Raw genomic sequence first — 15182 nt, forward strand, 5'->3', positions numbered from 1 at the left:
ACCGAAAGTCAAATAATTGCCAATAACTCTAATATGGATGCATTTACTCAGGTAGATGAAGTCAATTCCAACTCTTTATGGACTTTGTTAAATATGAGTTACCGGGTAATTAATAAAACATCCCCGAATCTAACAAGAGAATGTTGGTTATGCTTTAATGCCAAACCACCATATTTTGAAGCTATCGGAATTGTTAACAGACCACAATTTGCCAATGGGTTAAACCTTGAGGCCTGTAAATGGGAAAACAACACTCAAGGGATATCGCTGCAACAAGTACGAGGGCAGGGAAGATGTGTAGGTCGAATACACCCTGAAAAATGGCATTTGTGCGTAAATAATGAGACTCTTAGATCTAAGAAATGTAGAGGATGGGTGATACCAGTTAACAATGCCAAATGGATATGTTCAAAAACAGGACTTACCTCCTGTGTGTCTATAAAGTATCTAGAGATTGCAAAATAATTTTGTATAGAAGTAGTAATAATTCCCAAAATCACGTACCATCCAAAGGAATATGGATATCAATTAGAGAATATCCTTTCGCATCGACTAATAAAAAGAGAACCCATAACTGCCTTCACTTTAGGAGCCATAATAGCTCTCAGCACAGCAGGTGCGGGAGTCGGAATTGCTTCCTTAGTAAGACAAAATCAGGAATTTACTGCATTGAGACTAGCTGTTGATGAAGACCTTTTAAAGATAGAACAATCCATTACCGCCTTAGAGAAATCGGTTAGATCATTGTCAGAAGTGGTATTGCAAAATCGACGAGGATTAGACTTATTATTCCTTAAAGAAGGGGGCCTTTGTGCAGCCTTAAAAGAAGACTGTTGTGTATATGCAGATCATACAGGCTTAGTAAGAGACACCATGAGTAAATTGCGAGAAAATATAGAAAAACGAAAGAAAGAATATGAATCTCATCAAAGTTGGTATGAAGCCTGGTTCAAACAATCACCTTGGCTTACAACTCTTCTTTCTACCATAGCAGGACCATTGATTCTTTTGACATTAGTTTTAATGTTTGGGCCATGTATTTTTAATAAAGTAATAGCTGTTGTTAAGAGTAGGTTAGAGGCGGCACATTTATTACTGATTAAAGCCAAATGTGAACAATTGATGGGTCAAGATGATACTGAGTTACTTGTTCTGAGTAGCCAAGAATTACAATGCTTTAATGAACAAAATAAGTAGAAAAGGGGGGAGTTGTGATAAAATACAAGGAATTTGTTCATTAAAGTCCCTTTGTTGAAATGTTTTGTTATTTGTTTGTACTTAATGAGCAGTATGGAAAGTAGGGTTTTTTTTAAAACCAAGGGTGGTGGGTTGTCTGGCTAGAGAGGCGTGTCAAGGTTATTGCAAAGTCACAATGACGACCACCTAGCAACAGAAGACACATGCGCAGGAGGGACGACCCAAGTATATAAAAACTGAAAGAACTCGCCACGTGTTTCACACACCACTGTTAAAGGAGGGCCGCCCAGCGCTGTCTTTGCTTATTGTAGCCTGCTTCTATTTGGCAATAAAACTTTAATTGTTTAAGTTAATTAGAGTCGAAATTGATTACATATGGAAAACAGATTGTACTCAAACCTAGTTCCGCACAGCTCTCATGCACTCAGCCAAAACGGACTTTTAGAAGCACACGCACCAAAAGCATAGTGCTTGTGCATAGATGAGAAAGACTTAGCACCAATCTCTATTGCAGAAGTGTAAAAAATATGCTCACGAGGCAAAGTCCAGATGGGGACTCTGCTTATTTGTTGCCTTCTCTAGTCCCACCAAAGTGACAAGGCCAACAGTCTGTAAAGCTGGTGTTTCTGAAGAAATGCCCATGTTTGTGGAAGATGTTAAAGCTCACGAAGTTCTCTTAATCTGCATGCAGAGCTCATGTCTCCAAAATCTGATACATGATTGAGAATGCTGGCCCCCAACATTAAACTCGAGTTCTTATGAAAAAGAACTATTTTGTGCCTTAATACTACAGGATCAGTAAATGTAGTTGAAAACTGGTAGGTTTAACTGCTGTCCTGCTTCCTGAAATACAGTAATAGGTCCATACTTGCAGCAAAGCAAAAGCTCTCAGAAATTTCACGTTTTGGCTGGGGTACAAAGTTTTGAGCTGAATGTAGGCTAGAATTCCTCTGGAGCCAAAAGTAAAGAAATGGTCTCCAGTCAGTTCTTCCTGTGTATAGAATAGCATTCTCTACTATCATGTAAATAAACAGAAACTGAACTCAAAACATCTGATTTGACCATAGAGTTCTGTTACGGGAAGATGGAACATTGTAGTTCTGTATTTTTATAGCTACAGAAAACATAATGGGATGGTCATGTTCAAGGTGAGCAGCACATTGTGTCATTTGATCCTGTCACTCCTAGCAATCAGAATGCATTCCTTTTTTAAAAAATCAAAACTATTTTGTGTATCTTACATTAGTCTCAACGTATTTATGTAACGTGAACAGCTTCTAAGCATACCTCACAGGATCCATCAAGGTATGTGCATGAGTAACACATCAAAATAACACAGAAAACTCTTTTCTGAGCTTTTAAAATGTGGATTTTTTTTCCAACCTATTACTGAAATAATTATCTCATTCTAATTCACAAAAGGAATTATATTACTTAGGACAGTATCAATAAGGAATAAAACTGATATCCAACTATTTTTGATCTGAGAGAACCTAAGGCTTTTCTTCCTCCACTCAAAAATGATCAACTGAATGTCTAAAAGGTCTTGCAGCTGGGATGGAATAACTACTTGTCATGATACAGCCTGGGAACCAACTGGCTGGGGAGCAGCTCTCCTGGAAAAGGACGTGACATCTCGCTGGACAACACTTATGGGTACATGACAGGAGCATGCTCCAGCGACAAGGAAGGCGAACAGCACAGTGAGCTGAAAGGACAGGAGCATAGCTAGTAGGATGAGAAAGGTGACACTTACTAGATCACATCTAGAAAACTATGTCGAGTTTTGGGCCCTCTGATACACAACAAACACCAACAAAGTAGAGCAAAATCAGGAGAAGGTCATCAAGACGGTTAGGGGCTGGAGCTCCTACCCTGCAAGGAGAGAGAGAGAATCAAACTGCTTCAGTCTGGGGAAAAAGTGGCTTCAGAAGGACGTAAGACCAGTCCCTCAACGCAAAGGAGATTAAAAAGACAACAGAAACAGAATCTTCCCAGCACAGTGGGAGGACATTATGACAGCGATCAAAAACTGAGGGAGGCGCTGACGAGAGAGCACAAATACGCACAAGAGCGTTTTCACACAAGGTCAGTCAAGCAGTGGAACAGGTTGCCCAAAGAGTTTGTGCAGCCTCTGTCCTCAGTGATTTTCAAGACCTGACTGGTCAAAGTTTAGAGAAAGTCAGTCTCAAATTCAGCATTGAACTTGATTTGAGCAGAAGGCTGGGCTATAGACATCCTGAAGTCTCTTTCAACCTGAATTATTCTATAATTCTGTTCTGTAACGCACAGTTACAGAATAATTATATGATACATTTTTAGTTACTAACATTGACTCCTTCTGTGGCAAGAGCAATTCACTTCTCAGGAATCCTCTGTGACAAGTAATAGAAATTTAAGCAGATAATTATCAATAGATAATGCAGCAACATCATGAATAGTATCTCCTGACACAAGAATTACTAGTGAAGAAGCCACAGAAACACGCTGGCAGTCTGCTACTTTTCTTCTTTTAACACAAAATTCTGCAGAATTATTTCTGTCAAGTTGTGCCTTGTATTTCTCTCAAACAATGCAGTGGAGGAGTCTCAATATCCAGATATCCCCAAACTCTGTAAAAAGGCATCTATATTTGCTACTAACCCAAAAAACAAACTTGCAAGCAAAAAAACCCCACTATACTGATGAAAAGGCTCAGAGTTATATGACACTGTTGCTTTGTCATCTGCCATAAAAAGCCATTAAAATAACAAAGATATTCAAAACCCCTAACAATTTAAAAGCCTTGAAAGCTGGGCATCTTGTATATAAAATATTTAATCACAAAATGTATTTCAGTCAATATAATTAAATAAAATTGAGATTGTGTTGATAATGCAGCTGTAGACAATAGACGAATTCTACCCAAGGGATAAGTGACTTCCAAGAGTAAATTAATTACTTGCTAGATTTATTAATAAAATCAACTTTAATTGTTTGCAGAATTTACAAGGTGATATCTACCCCCACTGAAAACAGCTAAAAAGAGATGCAAAGTTAGGGAAGATCTTTTAATCATTATATCAAAAGTGAGTCACCAGTGAAAAAGCAACATTGTACTTCCACAAGAAAACTTCCTCTTCTGAAAACAGTGAAAGTTCCATCCACAGCACACTGATCTTTTTCCACAATATCCTGAAAAACTCTCTCAGCAGCATTATCAAGTACTGATTGTTAGGGGGAATTACGTGTACAGGTGGTATGATGGGATAAACAAATAACCCTGAGTTTTTATATTATATTCAGAAAACATTAAGACACCTATTGCTTCAGACACTGAAAAATTCCAGCAAGAAACGATGATGCAATAACAAGAACAAAGCAATTCCTAAAATGCTAAATGCAACGGTTAATGTACTTCGGACAAATGACGACCCAACATAAAATTTCAAAGTCCTAATTGCAATCTCTATTTTGGCAAAACCAGCATTGCAGTAACTGTATGATTCTGCTTCTCCCTTCTTTCTAACCATTTAAAGCGGGAAGAAGAAATTGCACTGGAGCTATTTGGTTTGACAGTGACATAATTATGTGTGGTAGTAAATTCTAGCTGTTAAATATAGATTTATTTGTTCTGAGACTATTAGGTAACTTTATTTAAGCTTTGATAAAAGGTCACTGAACAAACTTAGTATGTATTAACCCTACCCACTATTCAAGTCTAGCAAAGGCCTTCTTGATACCAACCATTAAGGGTGGATTTAATTTCCACACTGTTATGACAAGCTACTGGCCAAGACTCTTGTCAATAAATTACCAGCACACAAGTAAAGCAACCCCTCAAGAACAGACTTGTGGGGTAAGGGGTAAACCAGCAGTACTATGAACGTTACTGATCTGATATGCCTATAACAATAGAACTGTGAACAGAAGAAAAAGCCCAAAAGCCCACACCTACTATTTTCTTTCTTTCTTTCTCTAGAAGGAGTGCTTCCAGAACAACACTTCTGGTGAGGCACTTGTCTTCAGCAACAGCAGCACCAGCAATGGAGGGAGGCTGCTTGCAGTTAAGTAAAAAAAGTAATACCTGTAAGAAATGTTACAGTTCTGATAACATAATAATTCATTGAAACTGTATCACTAAAGCTTCAGCTACAGTTTACACATAAATGAAGTCATGTTTTTGTGCTGATGTTCTTATTTTAGTCACATGGTTATAACATTCACCATAGTACATCCCCTTATTGTTAGAAGTTAATTAGGGTAAACATCCTTGACCAGGACAAATATTACCATTCTGTTATCCAAGTCTAATTTGAATCGCTGGGTATCAGAAATTATGTGGGTTAACAGTTCTATATTTGAGGAAGGTAACTGAAAGGGACAGCTAAAATTCAGAGTGAATAAGGTCATTTAATACTGCTATCTCTGTATATCCTAGCAGGAAGAGATGTGGACAATGCATTTGAAAAAAAGTGTGAAAGCCAGCAGCAACATTTAATGTTTTCATACAGCTTTTAACAAAGCCACAGCATTCTACAAGCATACGTCAAGTTATCTGTGTAGCCTAGCAAAGCACTGCAATTCCACAATGTGCATAATGGCATCACCTCATCCTGCAAAGGTATACAGAGAGAAAAACAGGCTTGAGAAACAATGACAACACTGAGAACATTGAAAGACACAGTAAGACCTAGGAGCCAACAGATTAAGACAGCATCATGAGCATTATGCAAATGCATCATGACAAATCAGATATACTCTATACATTCAGGGACAAGGGAGGATTCTAGAATAAGATAATTATTTCCAGTAATATCTTTAATATGAATAGAAACAGCCCATAAGAATAAGCACCACACAATTTCGCTACGGAAGTATAGTAAGATTTCAGTTACATACCTGTACATAAAGTGGAATACTGTACCTTAAAGAGAATATCTGTTTGCTCAGGGACATACACTTCCAGATAGAGTATCATAAAACTATCACTAACACCTTGAAGATTTTACAAGTTCCTCCAAAACAAATCTTATGTCACACTACCAGATGTGTTACACTGAAGGAGCTGCAAAGTGAAGCTGATGTAACAACAGTTTCTTTGCACCATTGGTGAACAACGGTAGTCCCAAAGATTCTTGCCATTTCAAGGGGGTTGTGTTGGTGGGGTTGGGGTTTTTCCCCCAGTGAAATATCTCCCATCAAGAGAGTTTCACTTTCTGGAATTCTCCAAGCAAAATCCTCTGCAGCCAAACAAAAAATAATTAAGATATAGGTGCAAAATTAAAACAATATATTGTTGATACCTTATCAGGTATGCATGACACAAAGGTAAGCTAAGGATTTCCACATTTCCTCCTAGCTTTCATTTTGTGTCCTGTATTTCACATAAACACTCTGTACACCCTATGAGCAGAAAGAAGTACAAAAAACCCAAAAAACCACAACACCAAACAAAAAACCCCTTGTTATCTTCCAGACGGTGAGGACAGGTCAGGACAGGTAATGAGAAATTCTAATAAAGAAAATCTCTCCTCCACCCCCCCAGGAAGGAATCTTATTCCCTTTTACTCTTAAAAATAATTTCTGAACTCAAGTGCAGAGACTCATAATAATGAAATTGGGTTCCCACACATTACTCATATTATTGTCCTGTAAAAGAGGAACTCAACACTCCCTAAATTTTGTGTCACACACCATCACATGACTACTTTTTTTCCTCAGTTGTTGGTACTATTTTTCTAATGTCTTTAGTCCTTTGGTCTATTTTTCACATACAGAAACACCAGCAGAATATTGATGTAAAATAGGATCAAGAAAAGAGGAAAGCTGTTGCCTGCAACAGAAGGAGGTACCATTAAGGAAATGAGAAATGAGGAGATTTTGGAAGCATCACTCATTATTTATACATGCCATGATCTAGGTACTGCTAAAACAAGTGTCAGAAGAACGCAGTCCAGAAAAAAATCCTTATGTCAACATCTCTCCCAGAAAGCTATGCATGTATGGGTAGTAATTCCACCTTGGAGATACAGATCACAGCAGAGCCTGCATTCTTCAAGAATTTCAGTGACGCTATAGTAGAACACAAAGTTAGTGGTACTGCAGTTATTAATTTAACATTAATTTTGCATTTTCCCAGAAAATTACTGTCTCTTCAAGTACTATCATAAAACAGCCAAGCAGTCACAGCTAACATGAGACTTTCAGGGAAATCTAAAAGTCACACTGTTAATTTTTTCCCTTCAAACTGCTTATTGGAAAAGTCCATCCAAAGCAAACATCTAAGTCTATTTGAATAAGAGCATAAAGCATTAGACCTTCCAATACATTTTGGTGGCCTACAGCTGTAGGATTACAGAGTACCTCAACCAGCTAAAAATGCCACATGCTTTATCATCTTCTTCAAACAACAAACTTCAATTTCCACAAACAGGAAAAGGTAACATCCTATAACTACTAATATCAGTAAATGACGCTAGAGCATACAGGAAAGGTTTTCCTTTGTATCATTTTCAGGTGTTGTCAGCCAGCCCAGAAACTGGAGCATAGCTGGTTTTGTACATGTTCCTTTTCTGCAAATTGCCCATCACACCAAGACTGCAGTGTTCTGATGGGGCAAAGGATCATCCATACACATAGGATCATATATTATTATGATACTTGAGGACTAGACTAACGATTTTGTCCATGCAATGTCTCCTGGCAGCTGGTAACAACAGCTATCTACAAATACTGAAAACAAACACTAACTTCTAACACCAAAACTGCGCCACTGTCAGCTCAAGCTGGCATCAGTCTGAACTGCTACCAAAAGCAGTGGCCTGCTCCTCCTTTCGACTCCTTTCCCTCATTCCTTCCCGAGCCAGCAGCAATGCGCACACATCCACACAGCAAACTACCTCAGGCCACTGACTTTAATGAAAATCAACTTCCTTGCTTGCTTCCCAGGTTAATTCTCAGCTGCATCAGTTTCCTGATCCAGATCGCTGAGGAGCAGTATGACTGCTGCTGGCAGTCGCAAGGGAAGGACGCAGAAATAACAGCTTGAGAGTAGGGAGGGGGTGATCAAGTCTCTAGCAGCATTGACGACATATGCCACATTGAACTGGTTGTGGAACAAAGCTTTAAAAGAAGGAATTAAACATCAGAATGTTCAAGTAGACTACCATAGCTATCAAGGTTAATGACAATTCTTCATTAACTTCAGCAGCATTGTGTGTGATCTTTGCAAACACAGTGAAAGCCTACAAGCAAAATGTACCGCTTTGCAAAATATCTTTTCTTTAGTTTTAGAAATACTATTATTAAGGCACGACATGTACTTTTAATTAATCTCTCAATCGAAAGGCTGAAGACTGTACTTAAGAAGATGTCTGATACTGTTAGATACTAAGATCTGTTTTCTCTTTTAAAGCAGATGGTGGAGAACTCACTGATTTACCATGTTCTCCCCCAATACCTTCTGCCCTTGCACAGGACTGCTGTATTTGAAGAAAATGGTATTAAGACAGATAAAAAGACATGCCACACAGGCAGTTCAACCAAGAAGATGAAACCATTGCGGTTATTAAAGTGATATCGGTGAAGAGTGTTTATGACGATAATAAATTCAGTGTCCTCCATCATTTAATGTACCAGAGCAAACAACAAAATGGATGATTTATTTTCTCTCATGAAAAAGTAAATATATAGAAAATGTAAACTGCTAGCTTCAAAAATCCACAGCATCACAAAATATATAATTAAACTCCAGTACCTGAAAAAGGGAACACATCAAAAGATGCTGCCCACTTACTAGCTATCAAGTCTCATTTTTGTGAATGAGAATTTTCATGTTTGTCCAATACAGCCTACTTTCTAGAAAACGACACAGAAGCAAATAATATCCATCTATCTGTATCAACCCAAAAAGGATAAACAATTTAAGTGTAAATCAAAACACAGCTCAAAGGAAAGACTAAATTCCTGTGTTCAATTTTAGAAGGGAAAAACATAATGCTAATATGTTTAACTTTGAGAAAACTTTCATAGGACATTCAAAGCTTGAGCAAAACTTACATGAAACCTAACAAAGCTCTGATCACAGTTTTAAGAAAGAATGCAGAGAACATGCAAGCCCTGCCTGGAAATTAGAGCTGCTCAGCTGGATATTGGTACGCGTGGAGCATGCGGCAGTAACTGTGAGGCTGCCAAAGGCTTCTATGCAGCTTTGCACCAAACTGTAGGTATAGTCAACGTACTTTGGAAGAAGACAGAATACAAGTGGCTTGCAGACTGGACTGGAGATGCATTGTCTGGGTCTCTTCTACAGACAAGCATACACACACTGTCCAAAAAAACACCTCCGTTGCTCAGCTGCTGGTTCCACAGTATTTCTGAATTTACTGATATACAGACCATGTCACATAATCCTAAAAAACAGGCAACAGGTTTAATACTGTCTCCTAAGGAGATAGGTAAGAAAACATCACTACAACAGTGCTGACATTACTAAAATTCAAAGAAAGGAAGGCTGCAAGGGCTGGTTTCCTGCAAGGAGTCTCAGCATTTCCTGCCATTCTCCTCACTTGCAGGTACATGTGTCAACAGAGAAGCAGATCTGTAATATCAAAATACAGTCATCAGTTCCAGACAGTCATGTTAGCATTGAAAAAAACAAATCACGTTGGACAAGCCAAATATGAAATGTTAAAGAGAGACGTTAGATCAGTATTTGAATGGCCTGGAAATGTGATGTGTATGAACATTGCCACTGATCAGCTCAGCATCTTGTTTACCCTAATTCCTCTCCATGTTACTGGAACTACTACACTGAATCATTTACAAACTCACACAGCCAAAAAATCAGTTTCTATCTTTAGGTATTTTAATAGTAACATACCAAGCAATATTAAAAATAACTAACAGCATATTAAGTTCCAAGCAGCAAGAAAACACTGAGAAAAAGAGCTGTATCTTTCACAAATGTGCCAAGTATAATGCTCTTTTCATTAGTATTTTTTTAAAATATTGTAGGAGGGGAAAGAACAGTGCATACAAAAATAAAAACAAACTGCAACAGTGAACCCAAGACACTATACACTAAGTTTATTAGAGCTCAGTGCTCAGGAAACACAGGTCAACACATACCACGTTTTCTGTCCCAGTCTATGACCAGCAGGGATGCAGAATTGCAGTAGGTGTTTTCAGAGACTTTTGACTGTTGGCCATGTCTAAACTCCAGTTTGGGAATCAGCCATTTTATTAAGAATTTGCTAACAGTAGATTTTGTAGTGTGATTTTACTGAATGGCGTTAAACAGCATAATCCAAACAATTACTTGTAAGATGACAGACACACAGTAGCAAAATGAACCCAGCAAAGTCAGAAACCTAAAACAGGTCCTAACGCACTGCAAACCAATATAATAATCAGTCTGATTTAGAGTCGAATACTAACAGGGCTGTTTTCAGGAAAGAAGCAAAAATAAATAAAAACAGAACATTCATATTTTGTCCGAGAGTTTTTAGAGGGAAGATGAGTCTATACATGTTATTTTTATGCTCCGAAATTTAAATGGAAGTGTTGGAAATTCCCAAGACGTTGTTCAAGAGTAGGAACACACCAAAACACCTTGTGTCCTTTCTAACTTATTACAAAGACAGGGATCACTCTCCCAAATACCCCATGAAGTTGTGCAGGAGTTCTTGAGTGAAATGACGTGATTTGAGCTCCCCTGTAAATAGCACTGAGAACAAAGGAAATACTAAGTAGTTTCTTACATTATTGACCAGTGTATTGAAGAGCCTAAAGAGAAGACAGACTCTTCTAATGGAATTTGGATGAAGAAGAACAAATTATGGGGTTCAGTGAAGCCAGTCCATGTATCCTTGCTAACTGAACTCAGAGTGAAACAGTAAAGCATTTTCTCTAGGAGGAAGCTCAGTTTCATAAGCATGGAATCTTAACAGACAAACACTTTTTTAAAAGAAAAAAAAAATCAGATCTTTCAATATGGATACTTTGTAATAACCTAATTCTCTCATTTTAAAAACTGTCAGAAATCTGGTGTGTATTGTCAGAAGTTTTTTTACAAGATCTCAAAACTAAGTCTGTTGTCACGAGTCATCACTTCAAGTTGCCAGAGTCTAACCTCAACCATACTGCATTTCTCACTCCCTTTCAGGTATCTATAGAATTACAAATTTAGTAGGATCCTAACGAGCTTTTTGGTGTTTGTTACAGCTTTTTCCTCACAGCTGAACTAGAAATATCATAGGAACAGGACTAACAAGCTTATGCCTCTGTTAACAAGTATTTCAGCTTAACTTCTTGCATAGTATTTTGCTAAGCATCACAGGAACTGTAGGTACTGATCTGCAAAGTAAATGAGGGTGGGAGGAAAGAGAAGTATGGGCACTGAATGAGCTACAGAAGACATTTCTACTGAATAAGGAGTAGGGTAAGAGAAAAAGCAAACACAGATATCCATTTGCCGAATATTACAAACTCAATAAACCAAAATGAATAGGTAAGAGTAAAGCCTGTGACATGAAGCTTACCAACACTAAATAAGTTCTTTGTCAGTGAAAGTTCTGAACAAGCACTGCAAGGCAGAAATGCTACAACAGGCACAAAACCCCACCTACAACTGGGCAGCCCACTATAGAACAGTTTTAAGATTAGAGACATCAAGGTATTATAGACATTAAGAGAACTAATACACCCACTACAAAACAAATAAATCAAAATCCTATCAAAACTCAAATATTAGTTTCCAATCTGAGACACTCCACATGCACCAGTGGTGAAACTGAAAGTCAAGACATTTTAGAAGCAGGCAGTTTGTTTTAAAAATAATATCTTCCTATTCATACTTCTCCTGAAAGTGTAGTCATCCAGGTAAAACAGAAGCCTCTACTGCTGTTACACCAGCATGCGAGAGAACACAGAAACGAACATCTGTTTGCGTTAGTGCTCTTGGCACTCCCTGGCTTCCATTGCCTCAGGTCGGAAAATGCCATTATTTCTCATTATGTGCATCACAGCACCTTCGCTATGTGGTTTTCTGACAAATGTGAGTTTCAGAACACACACACCTTCAACTACCTTGGCTACCGTTCAATCTTGCTTCTCTGCTCCCCATCAAGATCATGTTCTTATCCCAGGTCAAGTCACCTATCTAAGGCCTCCATCCGAGATCTGATCGATAGTTTCCTTCCCATCTCCTTCCTCCTTCAGAGCCTGCTGCAGAAGGCACTCTTATTCCTCAAGCTTATCCCTCAGCAGAGCTCCCCAAACCAGATGCCTACCTTAAGAGGGGTAAGGAAAAAGGACACTACTAATAACACAGAAGCCAAGTCAAGTAACAAGCTAGATCCTCCTTATACATTAACACTCAGGTTCTTCTGGCTCTTTTCTCCCTTGTTGCTCTCGCTGGCCTGGTATGCCAGACAAAAACTTGTTGAACTGCGTGAAACCTCATTATTCCAAATACAATGTAAATGCAAAAACCATCAAGAATTTAGACAGAGAAGCCAGACCATTGTCTGCTAATCTCTGGTTTCTTACATTTAGGATATTTTTGCATCCTATATTGACAGGTTTACCCTTTTATCAGGCATCTTTGCCTATTCCAGAGGATAAGCAACTAGAGGAACCAGACACTTCTTCTGAAGTGCCACTGAACTGAAAAGTAAGGAGAACAAACCCAATATCTGTATTGGCAAAATAGCTCTACAGATTTATATCTTTGCTGTTCAGAAACAGAAGTCTGTTGCTTATACAGGTTCTTTTCCTTTTCTTTCTCATGCATTTGATGAGGTCATGACTTTGTTTGCCTACCAGGAAGGTAACATGGACTCCCCACATCGAACAAGTGACATTGTAGATTTTACCTACCTGAAAACACCCAAGAAAAGTCTCCCAACCTAAAGCTAGTAACATGAACAGAAATAATTCTTCCTTCATCAAAACATATGCTAGCAGCTCTTTGTTTCCTTATTCTATTATTATTGATTTAACATTAAATATTCTTAAAATTATTTCTCAAGTATTCATGCAATTTCAGGAATGACAGGCATGTGTATCGTATTGGCTCTCAGATACATGCCTAGCTCCTTTCATTTATTGAATAGTCAAAATATTTGCTAATAACCTCTCCTGAGAAAAAAAATATGGTCAGAGTTCAGAATCAAGCGTCTACATTTTAACTACAGTACAGTGTAATTAATACAACAAAAGCATGCCTGTGAATTCTAACCATTAAAAGGCTTTCCTCCAGCGTTTGCCAACTTTGTATCTGCCTTTTCCCCAGAGCTACATGGGAAGTTTCCCTCGTCAAATCTGCAGAACTCCTAAGAAAGACTCCAAGGTGTTTTCTGTAGGTCTTGTTTCCGTTGCTGTTTTTTGGTTGGTGTGTTTAGGGGGGTGTGGGGTTTTGTTGTTTTTCTTTGTTTGTTTTAATTCAACCACTCCCAATTTCAATCCAAACGACATGATTCCCTTCAAATAATATAGTTTTCAGAGCATGTAAATTCCCTTTTTTTACTCTAAAGACTTAAGAATATTGGGGAGTTCTACATGCAAATTTCCCCATTCCAAACTCTAATTGATATGCTCTGACAGGATCTTAAGAGATAATTATTTTCCCTGTGGAGGATTTTTAAATGATATGACATAATCTGATTTACTGCAAAATGCAGGAGCCTTATTCTGCCGATTGCTTTTGCAATGAATTGTCCTTTTCTAAGAAAGCTGCAAATCCTGCACAATTAACACACCACTAATAGTAATATAATCTTATCATGTGCATACCACATTCTCTGTTTAGAAAGATCTATAATCATCAATTAATACACCCCGTTTTACACCGAGTCCAAAAAACCACCCCAAAACATACCAAACAAGAAACTTCAATTTTCCTATAGGAAATTAAAACTCTATCAACTTCAACGGCTACGGAGAAAAAAATCAATATTTTAGTCAAAATTAGATTTTAGGACTTTCTGGTATCAATGCAATACTGAAAGTGTAGATTTCCCACTTAAATGCTACATCTGGATGCATAATAATGTATTATATAAAGGTACACTTTTACCCCAGAGAAACAAAGATGTTTGAAGAAGCTATTCATAAATTCTTCTTACAAGCCAGCAATCTTCTTACAAAACCAGTAACACATTAAATCAAATCGAGATGTGAAACACAGAACTGTAGAAGTTATAAAAATAGACATTGAAACTGAATGATTCAAGAGAAAACACTGATCTGTGATATTTTCAGAATATCAATCACATTTCCTTGATGAAAGTTCACTTTTCCCCAACTCTTGCATTTACTCAAGAGGCATAAAATGGACTTCTCAAGCTTGTAATTGAACATATTATTAATATTTGTTCTTCACCTTCTATTTCAACTACATTTAACATTCAAAGACACAAAAAGGTAAGAATATTTGGGCCACTGTGTAAACCACAGTGTTCTTCAAAGAACTAATGATCTTGAAATTATGCAGCCTCGAGGCTCAAACAGATCAGATTCACATAAATCAGTAAAAACTTTGCTCTGAACGGATGTAACTGCAGAAGTTTTCATCTCTTTATAATTCTGAACGTGACAAATAGAGAGTGAATACACTTTTTATAAGATATTAAGTACCAAAATTTATCTGTAGCTGTGCTGGTTTTCATTCATTTGTTTAATACAAAAGCTAAGCATTTGAATTGATGATAATCAGAATTAATACCTTGACGTGCACATACATGAAAATCAAATCAAGTGGTAATAAGATTTCAAGTTAAAGGTCAATATATGTATTGCTTTCTAAGAGTAAAAATACTCTCAATTTGCCTATCATGTTACACTGTTCATTCAATCGGCTTTAATTTCAGAGCAGCATGTTTCTTCAATTGCAATTTTTACAGCTTTTTAAAACTCACAATCAATACAGATTATTAACAATCCCTCTGTTAACCACTAAGAAAAAATAAACAAATTAATGGAGTATTTGCCCTAGATTTATC

General features: G+C 37.5%; 1 protein-coding gene across 4 annotated transcripts in view; it reads right to left on the reverse strand.

Moving 5' to 3' along the window:
- CTNNA3 (catenin alpha 3) overlaps positions 1-15182 on the reverse strand; it is a 499026-nt gene that overhangs the window by 164837 nt on the left and 319007 nt on the right. The gene's annotated exons all lie outside the window — the stretch shown is intronic.

This window comes from Caloenas nicobarica, chromosome 7 (assembly GCF_036013445.1).
Source record: "Caloenas nicobarica isolate bCalNic1 chromosome 7, bCalNic1.hap1, whole genome shotgun sequence".
Taxonomy (NCBI): Eukaryota; Metazoa; Chordata; class Aves; order Columbiformes; family Columbidae; genus Caloenas; species Caloenas nicobarica.